This window comes from Papio anubis, chromosome 3 (assembly GCF_008728515.1).
Source record: "Papio anubis isolate 15944 chromosome 3, Panubis1.0, whole genome shotgun sequence".
In the NCBI taxonomy this organism is placed as follows: Eukaryota; Metazoa; Chordata; class Mammalia; order Primates; family Cercopithecidae; genus Papio; species Papio anubis.
The window spans coordinates 126,211,724-126,234,151 of record NC_044978.1 but is presented as its reverse complement, the minus strand read 5'-3'; the positions used below and the strand labels follow the sequence as shown (position 1 = coordinate 126,234,151).

At 38.6% G+C, this 22,428-nt stretch overlaps 1 long non-coding RNA gene across 1 annotated transcript in view; it reads right to left on the bottom strand.

Moving 5' to 3' along the window:
* Positions 1-14,654: 14,654 nt before the first annotated feature.
* LOC103884366 overlaps positions 14,655-22,428 on the bottom strand; it is a 28,001-nt gene continuing 20,227 nt past the window's right edge. The window contains exon 6 of the long non-coding RNA XR_646931.4: positions 14,655-14,732. This is a non-coding gene — a long non-coding RNA (uncharacterized LOC103884366). The remainder of the gene's footprint in view (positions 14,733-22,428) is intronic.

The window sequence follows — 22,428 nt, the reverse complement described above, 5'->3', positions numbered from 1 at the left end:
GTCCAGCTGCCTCAGCCTCCCAAAGTGCTGGGATTACAGGTGTGAGCCACTGTGCCCAGTCAATTGTGACAATTTTTTGATGAATAATGAAATACAGATCTTGTTAAGTATTTTGTGATAGAAAAAAGTGTCATATTTTAACCCAGTTAAACCTAAATAAGCTTACTTTCATTAACATGCAAAACATTATTAAAAGAATTCAAGGAGTGCTGAGCACAGTGGCTCACACCTGTAATCCCAACACTTTGGGAGGCCGAGGTGGGTGGATCACTTAAGGTCAGGAGTTTGAGACCAGCCTAGCCAACATGGCAAAACCCCGTCTCTACTAAAAATACAAAAACTAGCTGGACGTGATGGTGCGTGCCTGTAATCCCAGCTACTCAAGAGGTTGAGGCATGAGAATCACTGGAACCCAGGAGGCAGAGGTTGCAGTGAGTTGAGACTGTGCCACTGTACTCCAGCCTGGGTGACAGAGTGAGACACTGTCTCAAAAACAAACAAACAAAAAGGCAGCCAAGCATGGTGGCTCACGCCTGTAATTCCAGCACTTTGGGAGGCTGAGGTGGGCGGATCACTTGGGATAAGGAGTTCGAGACCAGCCTGACCAACATGGTGAAACCCAGTCTCTACTAAAAATACACAAATTAGCTGGGCATGGTGGTGCATGCCTGTAATCCCAGCTACTTGGGAGGCTGAGGCAGGAGAACCACTTGAACCCAGGAGGTGGAGGTTGCAGTGAGTTGAGATTGAGCCATTGCACTCCAGCCTGGGCAACAGAGTGAGACTCCATCTCAAAATAAATAAATAAATAAATAAATAAATAAATAAATAAATAATATATATATATGGCTGTTTCTGCTTATATAACTATTATACAACCACATTGCTTACTGTTTACATGGACTTCTGCTATCTGCACCTGGATAAGGAGTAAAATTGTAACGTATTTCAATTAACGTTCTTTACGTATCAGATAAGTTTCTTTACTCAATATGTATGGTGACTTTCCACAAGCAAAGTCAAATGTACACAGTTACAGTGTATGCTATACGTGGCCTTGGTCCTGGTATGCCACATGGCCTCACAATACTAATGTATAAGTTATGGGATCCCCAGGTTTCTATATCCAAGATATTGTTGGTTGTTTGCAAGGATCTAGCATATGGAAGCAAGGCGAATTGGTGTACTTTTCGGGACGTTTTAATTTACTGAGTGCTTTAGATGCAAGTACTATATGACACACATACGTATTTTTGCATCATAATATTCAATACTCATAATAATCTTGTGAATATTCCTATTTTACAGTGTTGAGGAAAATGAGGCTTAAAAAGGTTTAAGTTAATTATCTAAGGTTATATAGCTAGTAAGTGGTGGAGTTGGAATTCAAATCCAGAATTGCATGACTCTACACTGCCTTGGGTAGAAATTTTTAACTAAGGTATAAACGGAGTTTATATTCTCTTAGATGATTTGCTTTCTTTTTTATTAATGAAATAAGCATATATAGTTTGAAAAGGCAGAATTCTGTAAAGTTTATGAGTAAACACAGAAGTCTCTTGTCCTACTCCTTACAACCCCCGAATCTATTTCTCAGACGTAACTACTTTTAGTTCTTTGTGTCTGTTTTGTTTGTTGCTGTATCCCTATTATTTAGATCAACGGCCCTCAATTGGGGGTGATTTTGCCCTCCAGGAGACATTTGGCAATGCCTGTAGGTACTTTTGATTCTCAGAACTAGAGAGAGTGCTACTAGCATCTAGTGGATAGAAGTCAAGGATGTGCTAAATATCCTACAATGCACAGGACAGGCCCCCCACAACAGCGAGTCCAAAATGTGCTAAAGTCAAGAAATCTTGACCTAGAACAGTGTTTGATATATAGTGGGCACTCAATAAATATTTGTTAAATGTACCTCATTTAGATATTTATTTTTTTCCCCTGGAGTTTGTTTTCCTCTGCATTTCTAGAAAGTATATATATTTCTTGATTTTTCTGTTTTCATCTATGGAAAAGAGGATTTAACTCTTATCATACTCCCATATTCCCCTTCCTCAACCATCATACTCCCATATTCCCCTTCCTCAAACACACATCTTTTCCTTCTTTTCTGTCCTTTCTTTTTGTTTAATCAAAACTTTGTAAATATTAACTGAGTCATGGATTAAATTGACTTTAATGTATAACTCTTTGGTTTTTCTAGAGTTAATTATATTTTATATATATTATATAATTAGCTCTAGAAAATTATATATATACATATGTGTGTGTGTGTGTTGTGTATATATATATTTTTTATTTTTATTTTTTTTACCTTCTCCTTGCAGAGCAGGGCTACCCCATAGGCAGTGTGCCCAAAATAGCCATATATCTATTATTAATTTGGTCATTATGTTGCTTCTCTAGAGCTAATAATAGGTAATAATATACCTATAATTAAACAACATGTTTTCATTTGTTTTTAATCCATCAACCATTATTTAATTCTCAAACTCTCCAAAGGAGCTGAAAAAATATCCTCCTATTGTTCATTCCTGCGCCGGATCTTTCTGCTTTATCTTGAAGAAGTCTCTAACAGAGCCTTTTGACCTGCTGCAGTCTGGTTTGGTTGGGCTCCGTACAGGTTTGTGATAGAGTTTTAATCTTGGGATCATTACTAATATCCTGGTAGTGTCCTCCTCTCGTGTTGAGTTTTCTATTTTTTTCTCATGTCTTTCTTGATTTATTCAGTCTTATTGGTGGAAAATACCTGCTAAAAACTTTCTTAGGATAAATGGGAGGTATATTTCTGAGAACATAAATGCCTAGAATTGTCTTTATTCTACCCTTACATTGAGTTGGTAATTTGGTTGGGTATATAAATCTAGTTTGGAAATCATTTTCCCTCAGAATTTTGAAAGCATTCCTCCATTTTTCTTTAGCTTCCAGTATTATTATTAAGAAATTCGATAGCATTCTAACTGCCAGTTTTCTTTTGTCTCTCTCTGAAAGACTTCACAATCCTCTCTTCTTGTTTCATGTTCTATAATTTCAAGATTACAGGCTTTCCTGTGGCCCTGATTTCTGTTCACTGATTCTAGAAACTCATGTTATTTAGTTCTAGGAATTTTTCTTGTATTGCTCTGATTTCTTCATTTTCTTTTTCTGGAACTCCTGTTATTTATATGTTGGATCTCTTAGATTGATTTATTGTCTTTCTCTCTGAGTGTATATCTCAACTTTATATTACAATAATTCTATACTGAACTTTGATTTTTTTTTACTCTTGTTTTAGTTTCCAAAAGCTCTTTTTTCTGTGAATAAGTTTTCATAGAGCTTTCTGTTCTTATTTTAGGAATATATTTTCTTCTATTACTTCTCTCAAGATATTAAAGACTTTTTTTTGAAAAATGAAGCTTTCTTTTTTTCCTGCTTTATATGTCTTGTCTGAGCTCCTTTCCCCCATTTAGTTTTTTATTATAAAGAATTTTCTCAAATATCTCATGATCTTTATTGTTGATTTACTAAAATTATGACTGGAAACACTATGAGTGAGTGAGGCTTGTGATTTGGTGGGTTTCATTGTAGAACAATTTGGTGTGGATCTGGCCATTTCATTGAGAGTATCTGTAAGTTTTTTTCCTTGGACTAGTTGACTTTGCTAGAGAGGAATTTTCTAATCTCTTGCTGGGGTGAAGCTGGGTAGGAGAGAGGTTGGGGAGTGATGACCATATTCAGGAAGCAGACTTCCACTTCGGCCATCTGATGTTAATATGCTCATCACTCTGGCCTCAACTGGACCTAGTATCTGAGTTTAGAGTCTCTCTGCTCTGTTGTCTTTAGATAATAAAATTTATTTTCTTTTCTTTTTTTCTATTTCTTTTTCTTTTTTTTTTTTGAGACGGAGTCTTACTCTGTCGCCAAGCCAAGGCTGGAGTGCAGTGGCGTGATCTCAGCTCACTGCAACCTCTGCCTCCCAGGTTCAAGTGATTGTCCTGTCTCAGCCTCTTGAGTAGCTGAGATTACAGGCATGCACCACCATACCCGGCTAATTTTTGTGTTTTTAGTAGAGATGGGGTTTCACCATGTTGGTCAGGTTGGTATTGAACTCCTCACCTCGTGATCCGCCCGCCTTGGCCTCCCAAAGTGCTGGGATTACAGATGTGAGCCACTGCCCCTGGCCAATAGAATAAAATTTCTTCTCCCTTGTCAGGGATAAGGTGAGGAGGCAGCATGGCTGTACACAATAGGGAAGGGGATCTATGGGTAACATGTTGCTTTTAAAGACTTTACACGTAGTTTTTTATTTCTGGACTCATACTGCATGTCTACTTTTAGAATTACCATTGCATCTCCAATTTCTTATCCAATTTCTTTCCAAGGTTCTATGGCTTGGATCAGTTTGCATTTTAATGCCTTTTCCTGAAATAAACTTATGCTTTGCTCTACTGAGGCTAATAACACACATCCAGTTTCAGGGTGAAATAAAATATCTTAATTTTTTTTTTTTGCCATAGTTTTCTCAAATTTTGATGTTGCCTCTTTTCCTGTAAGAGACACTTCATACAGTCATGTGCTACATAATGACGTTTTGGTCAATGATGGACATATACAATGGTGGTTCCATAAAATTATAATACTACATTTCTCCTGTACCTTTTCTATGTTTACATATGTTTAGATACACAAATATCATCTTGTTTCAATTGCCTAGAGTATTCAGTACAGTAACATGCTGTACAGGTTTGCAGCCTAGGAGTAACAGGCTATACTATATAGCCCAGGTGTGTAGTAGGCTATACCATCTAGGTTTGTGCAAGTACACTCTATGATGTCCACCCAATGATGAAATCACCTACTGATGTGTGTCTCAGAATGCATCCCAGTTGTTAAGTGATGCATGACTGTACATATAATGAAAAAAAGTAATAGATCCATTGATATTGTGGATTATGTATCTGTATAATCCTGCCACTATTACTACCCAGAAATACTAGATAAATGACAAGAAGCAAACTTTTAAATGCAAAACTGAACTTGAAAGAAAGTAAGGGTAAGGTCAGGCACAGGAAACTAGGAAAGCCGTGAAAAATCACACTGATGCTGCTGCTTCTCTGAATTTGAGAGACTGATGAAGATGTTAGCCTCTGTCATCCATGGCTTAGGATTTTGGGGCTCACAGGGACAAGAGGCTAAACGTGGGCTCACATGAGGAGTACAATGGAACCACACTGAGGTTCCATCCTTCCTGGCTAAATAGAAAAACAAACAAAACACCAAGAAAATAGCAAGTGTTGGAGATAATGTGGAGAAACTGGAACCCTCTTACATTGCTAGTGGGAAGTAAAATGGTTCAGTCACTATGGAAAACAGTTTGGCAGTTCCTCAAAAAGTTAAACAGAGAATTACCATATGATCTAGCAATTCCACTCTGTTGTATATACAAAAGAGAATTTAAAACTGGTGTTTCCAATTATGAACAAAGTTCTATTCAAAAACAAAAATGTGTACACAAGCATTCATAACAGCATCATTCACAATAGCCAAAAGGTAGAAACAACCCAAATGTCTATTAACTGATGAAGAGATAAGCAAATTGTGGTATATGGAATATTGGGATAATGAATTTTTTTTAGTCTTAAGAAGGAATGAAGTATTGATATGTGCTACAACATGGATGAAGTTCGAAAACATCATACTAAGTGAAAGAAGTCCAATACAAAAGATCACATATAAGTCAATTTATATGAAATATCCACAGTTGGTAAATCCATAGAAAGAGAAAGCAGATTAGTGGTTGTCAGGGGCTGCTTAATGAGTATGGGGTTTCCTTTTGGGGGTGATAAAAATGTAACTAGAAAGAGGAGATGGGTGTACAACATTGTAAATACACTAATTACCACTGAATTGTATATTACAAAGTGTTAATTTGATGTTATGTGAATTTTACCTCGGTTAAAAAAAAATTCTGCCCTGCAGTAGAGAACAGACTGTGTATGTAGGCTTCCTACTCAAACCTAATGGCCTCAAGATAATTGCAAATAAAGAAAGGTTAGGAAGGAGAAAATAGAACTGACCATCCGCACAGGATGCACTAAATGAATTACAGTCATCTTTCAGTATCCATGGAAGGAGGAGGGCTTGGTTCCAGAACCCCTGAGAATATCAAAATCCAAGGATGCTCCAGTCTTTTCTATAAAATGGCATAGTATTTGCAAAACCTATGTACATCCTCCTGCATACATTCAATCATTTCTAGATTACTTAGAATACCTAATACAATGTAAATCTTATGTAAATAGTTATGTTGTATTATTTGTATTTAGTTATTTATTTTTAAAATTATACTTTAAGTTCTAGGGTACATGTTCACAACGTGCAGGTTTGTTACATATGTATACATGTGCCATATTGGTGTTCTCCACCCATTAACTCGTCATTTACATTAGGTATATCTCCTAATGCTATCCCTTCCCCTCCCCCCACCCCATGACAGGCCCCGGTGTGTGATATTCCCCTTCCTGTGTCCAAGTATTCTCATTGTTCAATTCCCACCTATGAGTGAGAACATGTGGTGTTTGGTTTTCTGTCCTTGCAATAGTTTGCTCAGAATGATGGTTTCCAGCTTCATCCATGTCCCTACAAAGGACATGAACTCATCCTTTTTTATGGCTGCATCGTATCCCATGGTGTATATGTGCCAGATATTCTTAATCCAGTCTATTATTGATGGACATTTGGGTTGGTTCCAAGTCTTTGCTATAATGCTATAATGCCACAATAAGCATACGTGTGCACGTGTCTTTTTAGCAGCATGATTTATAATCCTTTGGGTATATACCCAGTAAGGGGATGGCTGGGTGAAATGGTATTTCTAGTTCTAGATCCTTGAGGAATTGCCACACTGTCTTCCACAATGGTTGAACTAGTTTACAGTCCCACCAGCAGTGTAAAAGTGTTCCTATTTCTCCACATCTTGTTTGTATCTTTTAATGTTGTATTTTGTTTGTTTGTTTGTTTTTGAGACAGAGTCTCACTCTGTCGCCTAGGCTGGAGTGCAATGGTGCGATCTCGGCTCACTGCAACCTCTGCCTCCTGGGTTCAAGCGATTCTCCTGCCTCAGCCTCCTGAGTAGCTGGGACTACAGGCACCCGCCACCATGCACGGCTAATTTTTTTGTATGTTTAGTAGAGACGAGGTTTCACCGTGTTAGCCAGGATGGTCTCGATCTCCTGACCTCGTGATCGGCCCTCCTCAGCCTCCCCAAGTGCTGGGATTACAGGCGTGAGCCACCGCATCCGGCCTGTTATTTTAAATTTTTATTTATTTTTAATTTTAATTAATTAATTAATTATTATTATTATTGTTTGAGACAGAGTCTCATTCTGTCGCCCAGACTGGAGTGCAGTGGCGCAATCTCAGCTCACTGCAAGCTCTGCCTGCTGGGTTCAAGTGATTCTCCTGCCTCAGCCTCCCAAGTAGCTGGGGCTACAGGCGCCTGCCACCATGCCCGGCTAATTTTTTGTATTTTTAGTAGAGATGGGGTTTCACCACGTTAACCAGGATGGTCTCGATCTGCTGACCTCATGATCCGCCTGCCTCGGCCTCCCAAAGTGCTGGGATTACAGGCATGAGCCACCGCGCCCAGCCTAATTTTAATTAAATTAATTAATTAATTAATTAATATTATACTTTAAGTTCTAGGGTATATGTATACAACGTGCAGGTTTGTTACATATGTATACACGTGCCATGTTGGTGTGCTGCACCCATTAACTCATCATTTACATTAGGTATATCTCCTAATGCTATCTCTCCCCCGCCCCCACAATAGGACCCGGTGTGTGATGTTCTCCTTCCTGTGTCCAAGTGATCTCATTGTTCAGTTCCCACCTGTGAGTGAGAACATGAGGTATTTGGTTTTCTGTTCTTGCAATAGTTTGCTGAGAATGATGGTTTCCAGCTGCATCCATGTCCCTACAAAGGACACGAACTCATCCTTTTTTATGGCTACATAGTATTTCATGGTGTATATGTGCCACATTTTCTTAATCCAGTATGTCACTGATGGACATTGGGTTGATTCCAAGTCTTTGCTATTGTGAATAGTGCCTCAATAAACATACGTGTGCATGTGTCTTTATAGCAGCATGACTTATAATCCTTTGGGTATATCCCCAGTAATGGGATGGCTGGGTCAAATGGTATTTCTAGTTCTAGATCCTTGAGGAATCGCCACACTGTTTTCCACAATGGTTGAACTAGTTTACAGTCCCACCAACAGTGTAAAAGTGTTCGTATTTCTCCACATCCTCTCCAGCACCTGTTGTTTCCTGATTTTTTAATGATCGCCATTCTAACTGGTGTGAGGTGGTATCTCATTGTGGTTTTGATTTGCATTTCTCTGATGGCCAGTGATGATAAGCATTTTTTCATGTGTCTGTTGACTGTATGAATGTCTTCTTTTGAGAAGTGTCTGTTCATATACTTTGCCCACTTTTTGATGGGGTTGTTTGTTTTTTTCTTGTAAATTTGATTGAGTTCTTTATAGGTTCTGGATATTAGCCCTTTGTCAGATGAGTAGATTGCAAAAATTTTCTCCCATTCTGTAGGTTGCCTGTTCACTCTGGTGGTAGTTTCTTTTGCTGTGCAGAAGCTCTTTAGTTTAATTAGATCCCATTTGTCAATTTTGGCTTTTGTTGCCATTGCTTTTGGTGTTTTAGACATGAAGTCCTTGCCCATGCCTATGTCTTGAATGGTATTACCTAGGTTTTCTTCTAGGGTTTTTATGGTTTTAGGTCTAACATTTAAGTCTCTAATCCATCTTGAATTAATTTTTGTATAAGGAGTAAGGAAAGCATTCAGTTTCAGCTTTCTACTTATGGCTAGCCAATTTTCCCAGCACCATTTATTAAATAGGGAATCCTTTCCCCCTTTCTTGTTTTTGTCAGATTTGTCAAAGATCAGATGGCTGTAGATGTGTGGTATTATTTCTGAGGGCTCTGTTCTGTTCCATTGGTCTGTATCTCTGTTTTGGTACCAGTGCCATGCTGTTTTGGCTACTGTAGCCTTGTCATGTAGTTTAAAGTCAGGTAGCATGATGCCTCCAGCTTTGTTCTTTTGGCTTAGGATTGTCTTGGCAATGTGGGGTCTTTTTTAGTTCCCTATGAACTTTAAAGCCGTTTTTTTCCAATTCTGTGAAGAAAGTAACTGGTAGCTTAATGGGGATGGCATTGAATCTATAAATTACCTTGGGCAGTATGGCCATTTTCACGATATTGATTCTTCCTATCCATAAGCATGGTATGTTCTTCCATTTGTTTGTGTCCTCTTTTATTTCACTGAGCAGTGGTTTGTAGTTCTCCTTGAAGAGGTCCTTTACATCCCTTGTAAGTTGGATTCCTAGGTATTTTATTCTCTTTGAAGCTGTTGTGAATGGGAGTTCATTCATGATTTGGCTCTCTGTCTGTTACTGGTGTATAAGAATGCTTGTGATTTTTGCACATTGATTTTGTATCCTGAGACTTTGCTGAAGTTGCTTATCAGCTTAAGGAGATTTTGGGCTGAGACAATGGGGTTTTCTAAATATACAATCATGTCATCTGCAAACAGGGACAGGTTCTTGGTCTGTTGCCCAGGTTGGGGTGCAGTGGTGCGATCATGGTTCACTGTAGCCTTGACCTCCCAGGCTCAAGTGATTCTCCAGCCTCAGCTTGTTGAGTAACTTGGACCACAGATACACGCCACCACACCTGGCTAATTTTTTTTTTTTTTTTTTTTTTAGTAGAGAAAGGGTCACGCTGTGTTTTTCAGTCTGGTCTCAAACTCCTGAGCTCAAGCAATCCTTCTACGTTGGCCTCCCAAAGTGCTGGGATTACAGGCATAAGCCACTGTGCCTGGCCTCTGTCATTATTTATGTATGCTCTGACTTCTATGTAAAAAATGCAAAGACACTTACAGACAACAATATTACAATAATAGAGTTTAGCAAGATTTGGGTTATAAAAAACGTGTGTAAAAACTGATGTGTTCAGCTGAATGCAGTGACTCATGCCCGTAGTCCCAACATTTTGGGAGGCTGAGGCGGGTGGATCACTTGAGGTCAGGAGTTCGAGACCAGCCTGGCCAACATGGTGAAACCCCATCTCTACTAAAAATACAAAAAAAGAAAAAAAATTAGCTGGGCGTGGCGGCAGGTTCTTGTAATCCCAGCTACTTGAGAGGCTGAGGCAAGAGAATCACCTGAACCCGGGAGGCAGAGGTTGCAGTGAGCCAAGATTGCGCCATTGCACTCCAGCCTAGGTGACAGAGTGAAGACTCCCTCTGAAAAAGAAAACAAACCAAAAACTGATGTGTTCCTGTTAAAGAAAATTAAGATGCATTTAAAAAAATATTTACTATCAAGCAAAGTCCTATGGATAAAAAATATTAATTTACAATAGCAACAGAAACTGTAAAATATAAAGAAATAAACCTCACCAAAGGCGTACAAGACCTTTATGGGAAAAATGATAAAAATCTATTGAAAGATTTTGAAGAGGCCTAGAAAAAGAGGAGTAGCATGTTCAGAGATGGGAAACAATATTTAAAGATGTCCCTATATTAACATAATTCCAATTAACACAGCATATTTGTGTGTGTGTGACTTGAGATGTAGATTCTAAAATTCATTGAAAGAGAAGCCTTAGCAATGCAAATTTCAATAAGTATAAAGTAGGCAAGCTTGTCCTACAAGATATTGAGACTCCTTCTAAAGCCACAGTAACTAAAATGATATCGTACTGGCTCAAGGATACATACATAGACCAGTAGAATAGGCTACATAAATCAAAAGGATAAAAACTTTGTAATCCCAGCACTTTGGAAGGCCAAGGTGGGTGAATCACCTGAGCTCAGGAGTTTGAGACCAGCCTGGCCAACATGGTGAATCTCTGTCTCTACTAAAAATACAAAATTAGCCAGGCGTGTTGGTGTGTGCCTGTAATCCCAGCTACTCAGGAGGCTGAGGCACCAGAATTGCTTGAACCCAGGAGGAGGAGGTTGTAGTGAGCCAAGATCACACCATTGAACTCTAACCTGGGTGACAAGAGTGAAACTCTATTCCCAACCCCCGAAAAAAACCAACTTTGTCTATGAAAACTTTATATATGACAGAGTTGGCAGTATAAATCAAGTAGGAAAGGATAATATAGCCAAAAAATGATGTTTGGTCAACTGGTTATACAGAAAATAATAAATGATTCCTATCTCATACTATATGCAGAAACAAATTCCAAGTGTTTCAAAGATCTGTTTGAGAAACAAAATTCAGAGCTTTCAGGGACAATATAAGAGTATTTTTATAACCTGGGGTTAGGGAAAGAGTCCTTAAAAAAGACACAGAAAGCATAAACTCTCAAGGACAAGACTGACAAATTTGACTACGTGAAAGTTAGACGGTTTTGTCATACAACATTACTATGCACAAAGTTGAAATCATTTATTAAAAATTATTTTTTCCTACCACACTGTTAAAAATTATAATCTCCTAATCCCAAGTATTAGAAAGAATAGGCTAGGTGTGGTGGCTCACACCTGTAATTCTAGCACTTTGGGAGGCCGAGGCGGGTGGATTGCCTGAGCTCAGGAGTTTGAGACCAGCCTGGGCAACATGGCTAAACCTTGTCTCTAATAAAAATACAAACAATTAGCCAGGCATGGTGGCATGTACCTGTAGTCCCAGTTACTCGGGAAGCTGAGACACGAGAATCTCTTGAACCTGGGAGGCGGAGGTTTCAGTGAGTGGAAATTGCATTACTGTACTCCAGCCTGGGTGACAGAGTAAGATGCTGTCTTAAAAAAAAAAAAAAAAAAAAAAAAAAAGAATGCAGAGCAACAGGAACTAGGAACTCTCAAGTATAAATTGGCATAACACTTTAGAGAGTAATTTTGAAATATCTGGTAAAATTAAAGATGCACATATTTTAAGATTCAGCAATTCTATATCTATGTTTATATCACAAAGGTCTCCAGAGTGTGGTGCAAGCAACCCAGGAGATTGCATAAGATGAACTACATTTGAGAGTAGGAAAACAAGGTTGGACTCTCTACCCTATGTGGGTATAGGGGCACCACTGAAGGGTTTGAAGAAGTCCACGGATAATGATCATACTTGCATTTTAAAAGATCACTCTGGTACCAGTGTGGAGGATGACTGGAATGGAATAGAACAAATGGCAGGAAGAACATTTAAATCTGGGGATTACCACGGTTAGACACGAGATACAGAGCTTGGAGTGACACCATGAGTGGTCTGGGGATGAGCAGGAGAGGAATTTTAAACATGATTCAGCTGTACTGTATGATTCTATTTATATAAAATTCTAGAAAAGGCAAAACTATAGTGAAAGAAAGCAGATCAGTGGTTGGTGAGACTCACTGTCAAAGGGCATGAAGATTTTAGGATGAAGGAACTCTTTTATATTTTGATTGTGGTTACAGACAGTATACAATTACCAAATTCATCAAATGCTACCCTTAAAATGAATGAATATTATTATATATAAATAATACCTTAATTTTTTTTAAGCGAAAAAATAGGACTAAGAAAAAAGATTTAGGAGGTAGAATCAATAGAACTCGGTATGTGCATATTTTGCTTTACATAGTGGCTGTTTTTCTAGAGGAGATGTATAAAAATAAAATTGAAAGTGCTCTAAGGGAACTATCCAAACTAGTATTCAGACTGATTTCTAATAGAGAATTTCAAAAATAAAAAAGAACACACAAATATAAAAAATAACATAAAAAATAACAAAAAAGAACACACAAAAGTTGACAGAATGACATAATGAAACCCAATATACTCAATATACAGCTTTAACAATTGTCAATTTATGGCCAATTTTGTTTCATTTATATCCCATTCTACTTTTACCCTGCTACTCAGTTATTCTGAAGCAAATGCTAGACATTATATAATTTTAACCATAAAAATTTTAGTATAAATCTGTAATAAGTAGAGTTTAAAAAAAATAACCACAATACCATTATTACACCTAAAAAATTAATAGTAATTCTTGAATGTCACCTAATATCCAGCCATAGTTCAAATATCTAACTTTCTCACAAAGTTATACATTTTCATTTTTACAGTTTGTTTGAATTAAAATCCAAATAAGGACCATTTGATATACCTTTTAATTCCATTTAAAAAATTATTATTATGGCCAGGCATAGTGACTCATGCCTGTAATCCCAGCACTTTGGGTGGATTTCTTGAGCCAATATAGTAAAACCCCACCTCTACAAAAAACAGATAAATTAGCTGGGTGTGGTGGCAAGCTCCTGTGGTCCCAGCTACTCAGGACTCTAAAGTGGGAGGATCGCTTGAACACGGAAGATAAAGGCTGCAGTGAGTTATGACTGCACCACTGCATTCCAGGTTGAGTGACTGAGGGAGACTCTCTCTCTCTCTCTCTCTCAAAAACAAACAAACAAACAAACAGAAACTATCATTTTACAGAGACGGAGGTCTCACTATGTTGCTCACGTGGAGTGCAGTGAATATTCACAGGCACGATCACAGGTCATTGCAACCTCGAATTCCAGAGCGCAAAAACCCCTCCTGCCTCAGCCTCTTGAGTAGCTGGGACTACAGGCTCATGCCACTGCTTCTGGCTTTAACTTCATTTTTAAGATAATTTCTCTTTCTCTTCTTTTTACCTTTGCAATTTATTTGTTGACTAATCTGTATTTTCTTAATGTAAGGACTCCTTCTATTAATGCAAATAAGCACCGTTTAATTAAGTGAGTTTCTTTTCGATTTTTTTTGGTTTTTTTTCGGAGACAGTCTTGCTCTGTTGCTTAGGCTGGAGCACATTGGCACAATCTCAGCTCACCGCAACCTCTGCCTCCCATGTTCAAGAGATTCTCCTGCTTCAGCCTCCTGAGTAGCTGGCACTATAGCCGCGTGCCACCATGCCCGACTAATTTTTTGTATTTTTAGTAGAGACGGGGTTTCACCGTGTTAGCCAGGATGGTCTCGATCTCCTGACCTCGTGATCCGCCCGCCTGGGCCAAAGTGCTAGGATTACAGGCCTGAGCCACCGCGCCCGGCCGAGATTGTCTTGTTCTGTCACCCAGGCTGGAGTGCAATGGCATGATCATGGCTCACTGTAGCCTCAACCTCCCAAGTTTAGGCGATCCTCCTGTCTCAACATTCCAAGTAGCTGGGTAGCTGGGACTTCAGATGGCTCACCACTGCAACTGGCTAAGTTTTAATTTTTTGTAGAGACAAGGTCTCACTATGTTAGCCAGGCTAGTCTGAAACTCCTGAACTCAAGCTATTCTCTGGCTTTGGCCTCCCAAAGTAGTGAGATTACAGGCATGAGCCACTGTGTCTTGCCATGAGTTTCTTTATTTGGATTGTTTTATAATTATTCTTTTAATATTTTAGTTGCAGTCCAAGAATTTTTTGATGAAGTCATAGATTGGTGACATAGGATTATCTCACAGTATGCCTAGTATGTTTTTGCTTTTGGCAACTTGTCTCAAGGGAAGCAATCGTATGACTTACAGCACTGTTTGGGCATCAACACAGGTGTGAATCACTTACAGTTGTTTGGAGATCATCTGTTCTATCAAGGAAGGCATTCAATCTTTCTTCTTTCTCCAAAATTTTATCAATATTTTGTGTCATAACATTTTTTACATCAGTCACTTGATGGTTCATTGTGGAAATGGTGGTCACCTTGATTTTTATTGTATTTCATCTATATAGAAATGAAATATAGAAATTTTATTTTTATAAATGAAATCCATTATAATACACTGTACAAACTGGAACAATAATGTGAAAGGCATATTTCATTTGTATTTCAGTATAGGGAATCAACTAAATCTCATATTGTCCCCCCTTCATCTTGCAAAACAAAACAAAACAAAACAAAAGGCAGAGGGAAGGGATAAATCAATTTATTCAATCCGCAGTGGAAAGTTTAAAAAATTTAAATTTGTTTATTTTACAAAATAGACTTTATTTTTTAGAGCAGGTTTAGGTTCACAGTCAAATTGAGCAGAAAGTAGGCAAATTTCCCAAATATATTCCCTTGCTACCACAAACGCACAGCCTTTCTATCAACATCCTGCACTACAATGGTATATTTGTTACAACTGATGACCCCACAGTCCATGATTAGGGCTCATTCTTGGTGTTGTACCTTTTAAGTGTTTGGACAAATGTAAAATGACATGTATTCACCATTACAGTATTATACAGAATAGTTTCATTGCCCTTAAAATTCTATGCTCTGCCCATTCAGCTCTTCCTCCCACCAGGCACTGGCAACCACTGACTTTTTTTTTTTACAGCATCCATAGTTTGCTTTTTCCAGAATGTCATAATAATTGGAATCATATAATGTGTAGCCTTTTTGTTTGTTTGTTTGTTTGTTTGAGACAGAGTCTCGCTCTGTCGCCCAGGCTGGAGTGTAGTGGCCGGATCTCAGCTCACTGCAAGCTCCGCCTCCCGGGTTCACGCCATTCTCCTGCCTCAGCCTCCGGAGTAGCTGGGACTACAGGCGCCTGCCACCACGCCCGGCTAGTTTTTTTGTATTTTTTTTAGTAGAGACGGAGTTTCACCATGTTAGCCAGGATGGTCTCGATTTCCTGACCTTGTGATCCACCTGTCTCGGCCTCCCAAAATGCTGGGATTACAGGCTTGAGCCACCGCGCCCGGCCAATGTGTAGCCTTTTTAGATTGGCTTCCTTCACTTAGTAATATGTATTTAAGGTTCCTCCATGTCTTTTCATGGCTTGTTGGCTCATTTATTTTTAGCTCTGAATACCATTCCATTGTCTGGAATTATCACAGTTACATCCATTCACTTACTGAAGGACATCTTGGTTGCTTCCAAATTTTGACAATTACAAGTAAGGTGGCTATAAACATTCACATTTTAGTTTTTGTGTGGACATGTTTTCAACTCATTAAGGCAAATACCAAGGAGTGTGATTGTTGGATTGTATGGTAAGAGTACGTTTAGTTTTGTAAGAATCTGCCAAACTGTCTTCTGAGTTGGCTGTACCATTTTGCATTCCCACCATCAATGAATGGAGTTCCTACTGTGCCACATCCTTGTCAGCACTTAATGTTGCCAGTCTTTTGGATTTCGGCCATTCTAATAGTTATGATGGTATTTCATTGTTATACTTTGCAATTCCCTAATGACATATAATATTGAGCTCTTTTTATATGTTTATTTACCATTTGTATATCTTTTTTGGTGAGGTGTCTATACAGGTTTTTTTGTTTTTTTTTGTTTTTTTTTTGCTTTTTTTTTGCTTTTTTTTTTTTAACCATCATTCTCAATGATCCGCCTGATGTGTATTTTAAAGTCAGGTTCTAAAAAATTATTGTTGTTGAGTTTTAAGATTCTTTGTATATTTGGGATAAAAGTCTTGTCAGGTTTGTCCTTCTTCTTCATCTTTTTTTTTTTTTTTTGATACAGGGTCTCACTCTGTTGCCCAGGCTGGGGAGTACACAACGTGGGAATTCTCGGAGATACAATTCAAGTTGAGATTTGTGTGGGGACACAGCCAAACCGTATCATTCTGCCCCTGGCTCCTCCAAATCTCATGTCCTCACATTTCAAAACCAATTATTCCTTCCTAACAGTCCCCCAAAGTCTTAACTCATTTTCATTTCAGCATTAACCCAAAAGTCAACAGTCCAAAGTCTCATCTGAGACAAGGCAAGTCCTTTCCACCTATGAGCCTGTAAAATCAAAAACAAGCTAGTTACTTCCTAGGTACAAATGGGGGTACAGGTATTGGGTAAATATGGTCATTCCAAATGGAAGAAATTGGCCAAAACAAAGGGGTTACAGGGCCCTTGCAAGTACAAAATCCAGTGGGACAGTCAAATGTAGTAGTGGCTTCATCTACTTTTCCTTGGGATTCTATCAGTCTTTGCCTCGTGTATTTTGCCATTCTTTTGTTAGGTGAATATACACGAACAATTGTTATGTCTTCTTGGATAACTGACCCTTTTATCATTATGTAATGCCTCTTTTTATCCCTAACAATATTCCTTGCTCTGAAGTCTACTGTTCGAAATTAAAATAGCTACTCTAGCCCTCTTTTGATTAGTGTTAGTATGTCACTCTCCCTACCTTTATTTTTACTCTCTATGTGTCTCCATATTTAAGGTGGGTTTCTTTTAGCCAACATATAGTTCAGTTTTGTTTTTTGCTCCACTAGGAGAATTTCCATCTTTTATTTAGTGTGTTTACATCATTAATGTTTACAGTGATTATTAGTATAGTTGTATTAATACCTACCATATTTGTTACTGTTTTCTCTTTGTTGCCTTTTTTCTTTGTTCCTATTTTTGTCTTCCACTCTCTTCTGCCTTTTTTGCTTTTAATTCACCATTTTATATGACTATATTATTTTATTTTCTCTCCTGTTTTTAAAAGTATCAGTTATACTACTTACTTTAAAAAATGGTTTCCAGGCTGGTCCAGTGGCTCACACCTGTAATCCCAGCACTATGGGAGGCCGAGGCGGGCGGATCCCCTGAGGTCAGTTCTTGATCAGCCTGGCCAACATGGTGAAACTCTGTCTCTACTAAAAATATAAAAATTATCTGGCATTGTGGCAGTCACCTTAATCCCAGCTACTCGGGTGACTGAGGCAGGAGAATTGCTTGAACCTGGAAGGTGGAGCTTGCAGTGAGTTGAGATTGTGCCACTGCACTTCATCCTGGGTGGCAGAGCGAGACTCTATCTCAAAAAAAAAAAAAAAAAAAAAAGTTTCCCTACAGTTTGCCATATACATTTACCACTAATTCAAGTTCACTTTCAAATAATACTATGCTACTTTATGGGTAATGTAAGTACTTTATAATAACAAAATAATCCTAACTCCTCCCTCCTGTCCCTTGTATCGTTTCTACCATTCATTTTACTTATATATAAGCTATAATCATCTAATACAGATGCTCCTTGACTTATGATGGGATTATGTCAAGATAAACCCACTGCAAGTTGAACATATTATGTGTCAAAATGTATTGAATAACACCTAACCTACTGAATATTATAGCTTAGCCTGCCCTACCTTAAATGTGGTCAAAACACTTACATTAGCCTACAACGGACAAAATCATCAACACAAAGCCTATTTTATTATAAAGTGTTGAAAATCTCATGTAATTTGTTGAATACTAAGCTGAAATTAAAAAAACTGAATGGCTATATGGGTACTTGAAATACAGTTTCTACAGAATGCATATTGCTTTTGCACCATCATAAAGTTAAAAAAAATCATAAGTTGAACCACCATAAGTTAGGGACTGTTTGCATATTGTTGTTATTATTTTGAACCAACTGTTATCTATTAGATCAATTAAGAACTAAAGTTTAGGCCAGACGTGGTGGCTCACGCCTGTAATCGCAGCACTTTGGGAGGCCGAGGTGGGTGGATCACGAGGTCAGGAGATCGAGACCATCCTGGCTAACACGGTGAAACCCCATCTCTACTAAAAACACAAAAAATTAGCCGGGTGTGGTGGCAGGCACCTGTAGTCCCAGCTGAGGCAGGAGAATGGCGTGAACCCAGGAGGCGGAACTTGCAGTAAGGGGAGATCCCACCACTGCACTCCAGCCTGGGTGACAGAGCAAGACTCTGTCTCCAAAAAAGCAAAACAAAAAAACTAAACTTTAAATTTTACCTTCATTTATTCCTTATGTCATCTCCTCCTCCCTCCTCCTCTTTCCTCTTTCCTCCTCTTTCCTCCTCTTTCCGCCTCTTTCCCCCTTTTCCTCCCTCCTCCTCCTCCTCTTCCTCCTCCTCTTCTTCTTCTTCTTTCTTCTTTCTTCTTCTTCTTCTCTGTATATATTGTGGCTTTAATGTGTCCCACAAAGTTCATGTATTAGAAAGTTAATAGAATAACCCAATAGATGTGTTCATTATAATATCCAATAATCCAATAAATTTCTATTCATTATAAATTACCCATTCTGTAGTATTCTGTTTTAGCAGCACAAAATGGTTGAAGACAACACAGATCCAAGTTTCTGACCTATATGTTTTTCTTTATCTTAGATTCTATATAATTCTTTTTTTTTAAAAAAATCTTTTATTTTGTCTTTAACATGATATACGTAGGTGTAGTGTTTTTTTTTTTTTTTTTTTTTTTTTGCGTTTATTCTACTTGTTGTTCTCTGAACATCCTGGATCTGTGGTTTGATGTCTGACATTAATTTGGGGAAATTATCAGTCATTAGTGCATCTAATATTGCTTTTTTTCCTTTCTTTCTTCTACTTCTGATAATCCCATTATGTGTATAGATCCTCACAAAAGTATGGGAGAGCCTCCTATTACTGGGCCCCCACTGAAGCAATTTGTCAGTTACTGTTTAGGTTTTCCTACCCTATTACTGGTTCCTGTGAAGGTTTCTGCTTACGGGTTTCTGTTCTGGTAAATTGTGAATCTCTGTATTTGTCTGTCTGGATCTTCAAGTGGCAGCAGTTTGCCCTATGACCTCACTTCTCGATGGATATACAAAGAATTGTTGATTTTACAGTTTGGTCAGTTTATTACTTGTTGTTAGGATGGAGTGGTAACCTTCAAGGTCCTTACATGGTGGACCCGAAACTGGAGGGTCATATACATATTTTTTATTATTTTTTCTAAAAAAATTTTTTAAAAATTACAATGGATTTGGGGGAACAAGTGTTTTTTGGTTACATGAATGAATTACATAGTGGTGAATTCTGAGATTTGAGTGTACCTGTCACCTGAGTAGTGTACATTATACCTAATATGTAGTTTTTAATCCCACACTCCCCTCCTACCCTTCCCTTTCTTCTTTTTATTCTTTTTCTTTTTTTTGAGACAGAGTCTCATTCTGTCACCCAGGCTGGGGTGCAGTGGTGCAATCTTGGTTCACTGTAAACTGCCTCCTGGGTTGAATCCATTCTACTGCCTCAGCCTCCTGAGTAGCTGGGATTACAGGTGCATGTTACCACACCAGCTAATTTTTGTATTTTTAGTAGAGACAGGGTTTCACCATGTTGGCCAGGCTGGTATCGAACTCCTGACCTCAGGGGGGATCCACCGCCTCGGACTCCCAAAGTGCTGGGATTACAGGCATGAGCCACCACGCCCAGCCACCCTTTCCCTTCTGACTCTCCGAAGTCCATTGTATCACTCTTTCTGCCTTTCTGTACTCATAGCTTAGCTCTCACTTATAAGTGAGAACATGTGGTGTCTGGTTTTCCATTACTGAGTTACCCACTTAAGTTGCTGCAAAAGATATTATTTCATTCCTTTTAGGGCTGAGAAGTGTATTCCATGAAATATATACACCACATTTTCTTTATTCACACATCAGTTGATGGGCACTTAGGCTGGTTCCATATCTTTGCAATTGTGAATTGTGCTATAGTAAACATATGTGTGCATGTGTCTTTTTCATATAATGATATATTTTCTTCTGGGTAGACACCCAGTAGCGAGATTGCTGGATCGAATGGTAGACTTGCCTTTAGTTCTTTAAGGAATTTCCATGATGTTTTCCACAGAGGTTGTACTAATTTACATTCCCACCAGCAGTGTATAAGCATTCCATTTTCATCACATTCATGCCAACATCTATTTTTTAAAATTTTAATTAATTAATTAATTAAATTTATTTACTATGACCATTCTTCCAGGAGTAAGGTGGTATCTCATTGTGGTTTAAATTTGCATTTCCCTGATGATTAGTGATGGTGAGCATTTTTTCATATGTTGTTGGCCATTTGTATATCTTCTTTTGAGTAATGTTTACTCATGTTATTTATCCACTTTTTGATGAGATTTTTTTTTCCTGCTGCTTTAAGTTTCTTGTAGATTCTAGATACTAGTCCTTTGTTAAATACATAGTTTGCAAAATTTTTTTTCCACTTTGTAGGTTGTTTGGTTACTCTGATAATTATTTCTTTTCCTGTGCAGAAGTTTTTTAGTTTAATCAGGTCTCATTCATTTATTTTTGTGTTTGCTGCATTTGCTTTTGTGGTCTTAGTCATGCATTCTTTGCCTAGGCCAATGTCCAGAAGAGTTTCCCCAAGGTTATCTTCTAAAATTTTTATAGTTTTAGGTTGTATTTTTAAGTCTTTGATCCATCTTGAGTTGATTTTTGTATAAGGTGAGAGATAGGGATCCAGCTCCATTCTTTTACATGTGGCTAGCCAGTTTTCCCAGTACCATTTATTAAATAGGGTGTCCTTTCCCCAATTTATGTTTTTGTATGCTTTGTCAAAGATCAATTGGTTCTACGTTTTTGGCTTTATTTCTGGGTTCTCTATTCTATTCCATTGGTCTCTGTGCCTACTTTTATAACAGTACCATGTTGTTTTGGTAACTATAGCCTTCCAATATAATTTGAAGTCCAGTAATATGATGCCTCCAGATTTGTTCTTCTTGCTTAGGATTGCTTTGGCTATGTGGGCTCTTTTTTGGTTCCATATGAATTTTATAGTTCTTTTCTAATTCTGTGAAAAATGATGTTGATATTTTGATGGGAATTTCATTGAATCTGTAGATTGCTTTGGGCAGTGCCCTGGGGATCTAAATAAACTTGAAAGGCAGTCTCGGCCACAAGGAATGCAATTCCTGGACAAGTCCTGATGCTGTGCTGAGTTTAGAACCAGTGGACTTGGCGGGGCAGGTGAGCTAGTGAGACACTAGCCAGGGAGGCAAGGGAGTGCTTGTGCCAACTCTCCCCCAACCCCAGGGAGTGCAGCTTGCAGCTCTGGGAGAAATTCTTTCCTTCTGCTTGAGGAGAGGAGAGGGAAGGGTAAAGAAGACTTTGTCTTGCAACTTGGATACTAGCTCAGCCACAGTAGGAAAGGGCAACAGGCAGAGTTTTGACACCCCCATTCCAGGCCCTAGCTTCTGGACAATATTTCTAGACATATTTGGTGCCAGAAAGGAACCAAAGGAACCTGCTGCCTTGAAGGAAAGAACCAATCCTGGTAGGATTCATCATCCACTGACTAAAGAGCCCTTGGGCCCTGAATAAGCAGCAGCAGTAGCCAGGTGTTATACGCTGTGGGCCTTGGAGAGACTTTGAGATGTGCTGGCTTCAATTATGACCTAGCACATTCCCAGCTGTGCTGGCTACAGGAAGAGACTCCTCCTGCTTGAAAAAAGGTGATGAAAGAGTAAAGGGGACTTCATCTTGCAGCTTAGATACCAGCTTGGCACCAAGTGGGTTATTGGGATCCCTAAATCCAGGCCTTTACTCTTGAATGGCATTTCTGGACCTATCCTGGGCCAGAGGGGAGCCCAATGCCCTTAAAGTAGAGTCTGTGGCCTGGCAACATTGACTATAAGCTGACTGAAAAGCCTCTGGGCCTTGTGTGAGTATCAGCAGTAGCCAGGCAGAACTCGCTACGGGCTTGCGGAAGTGCTGGCCA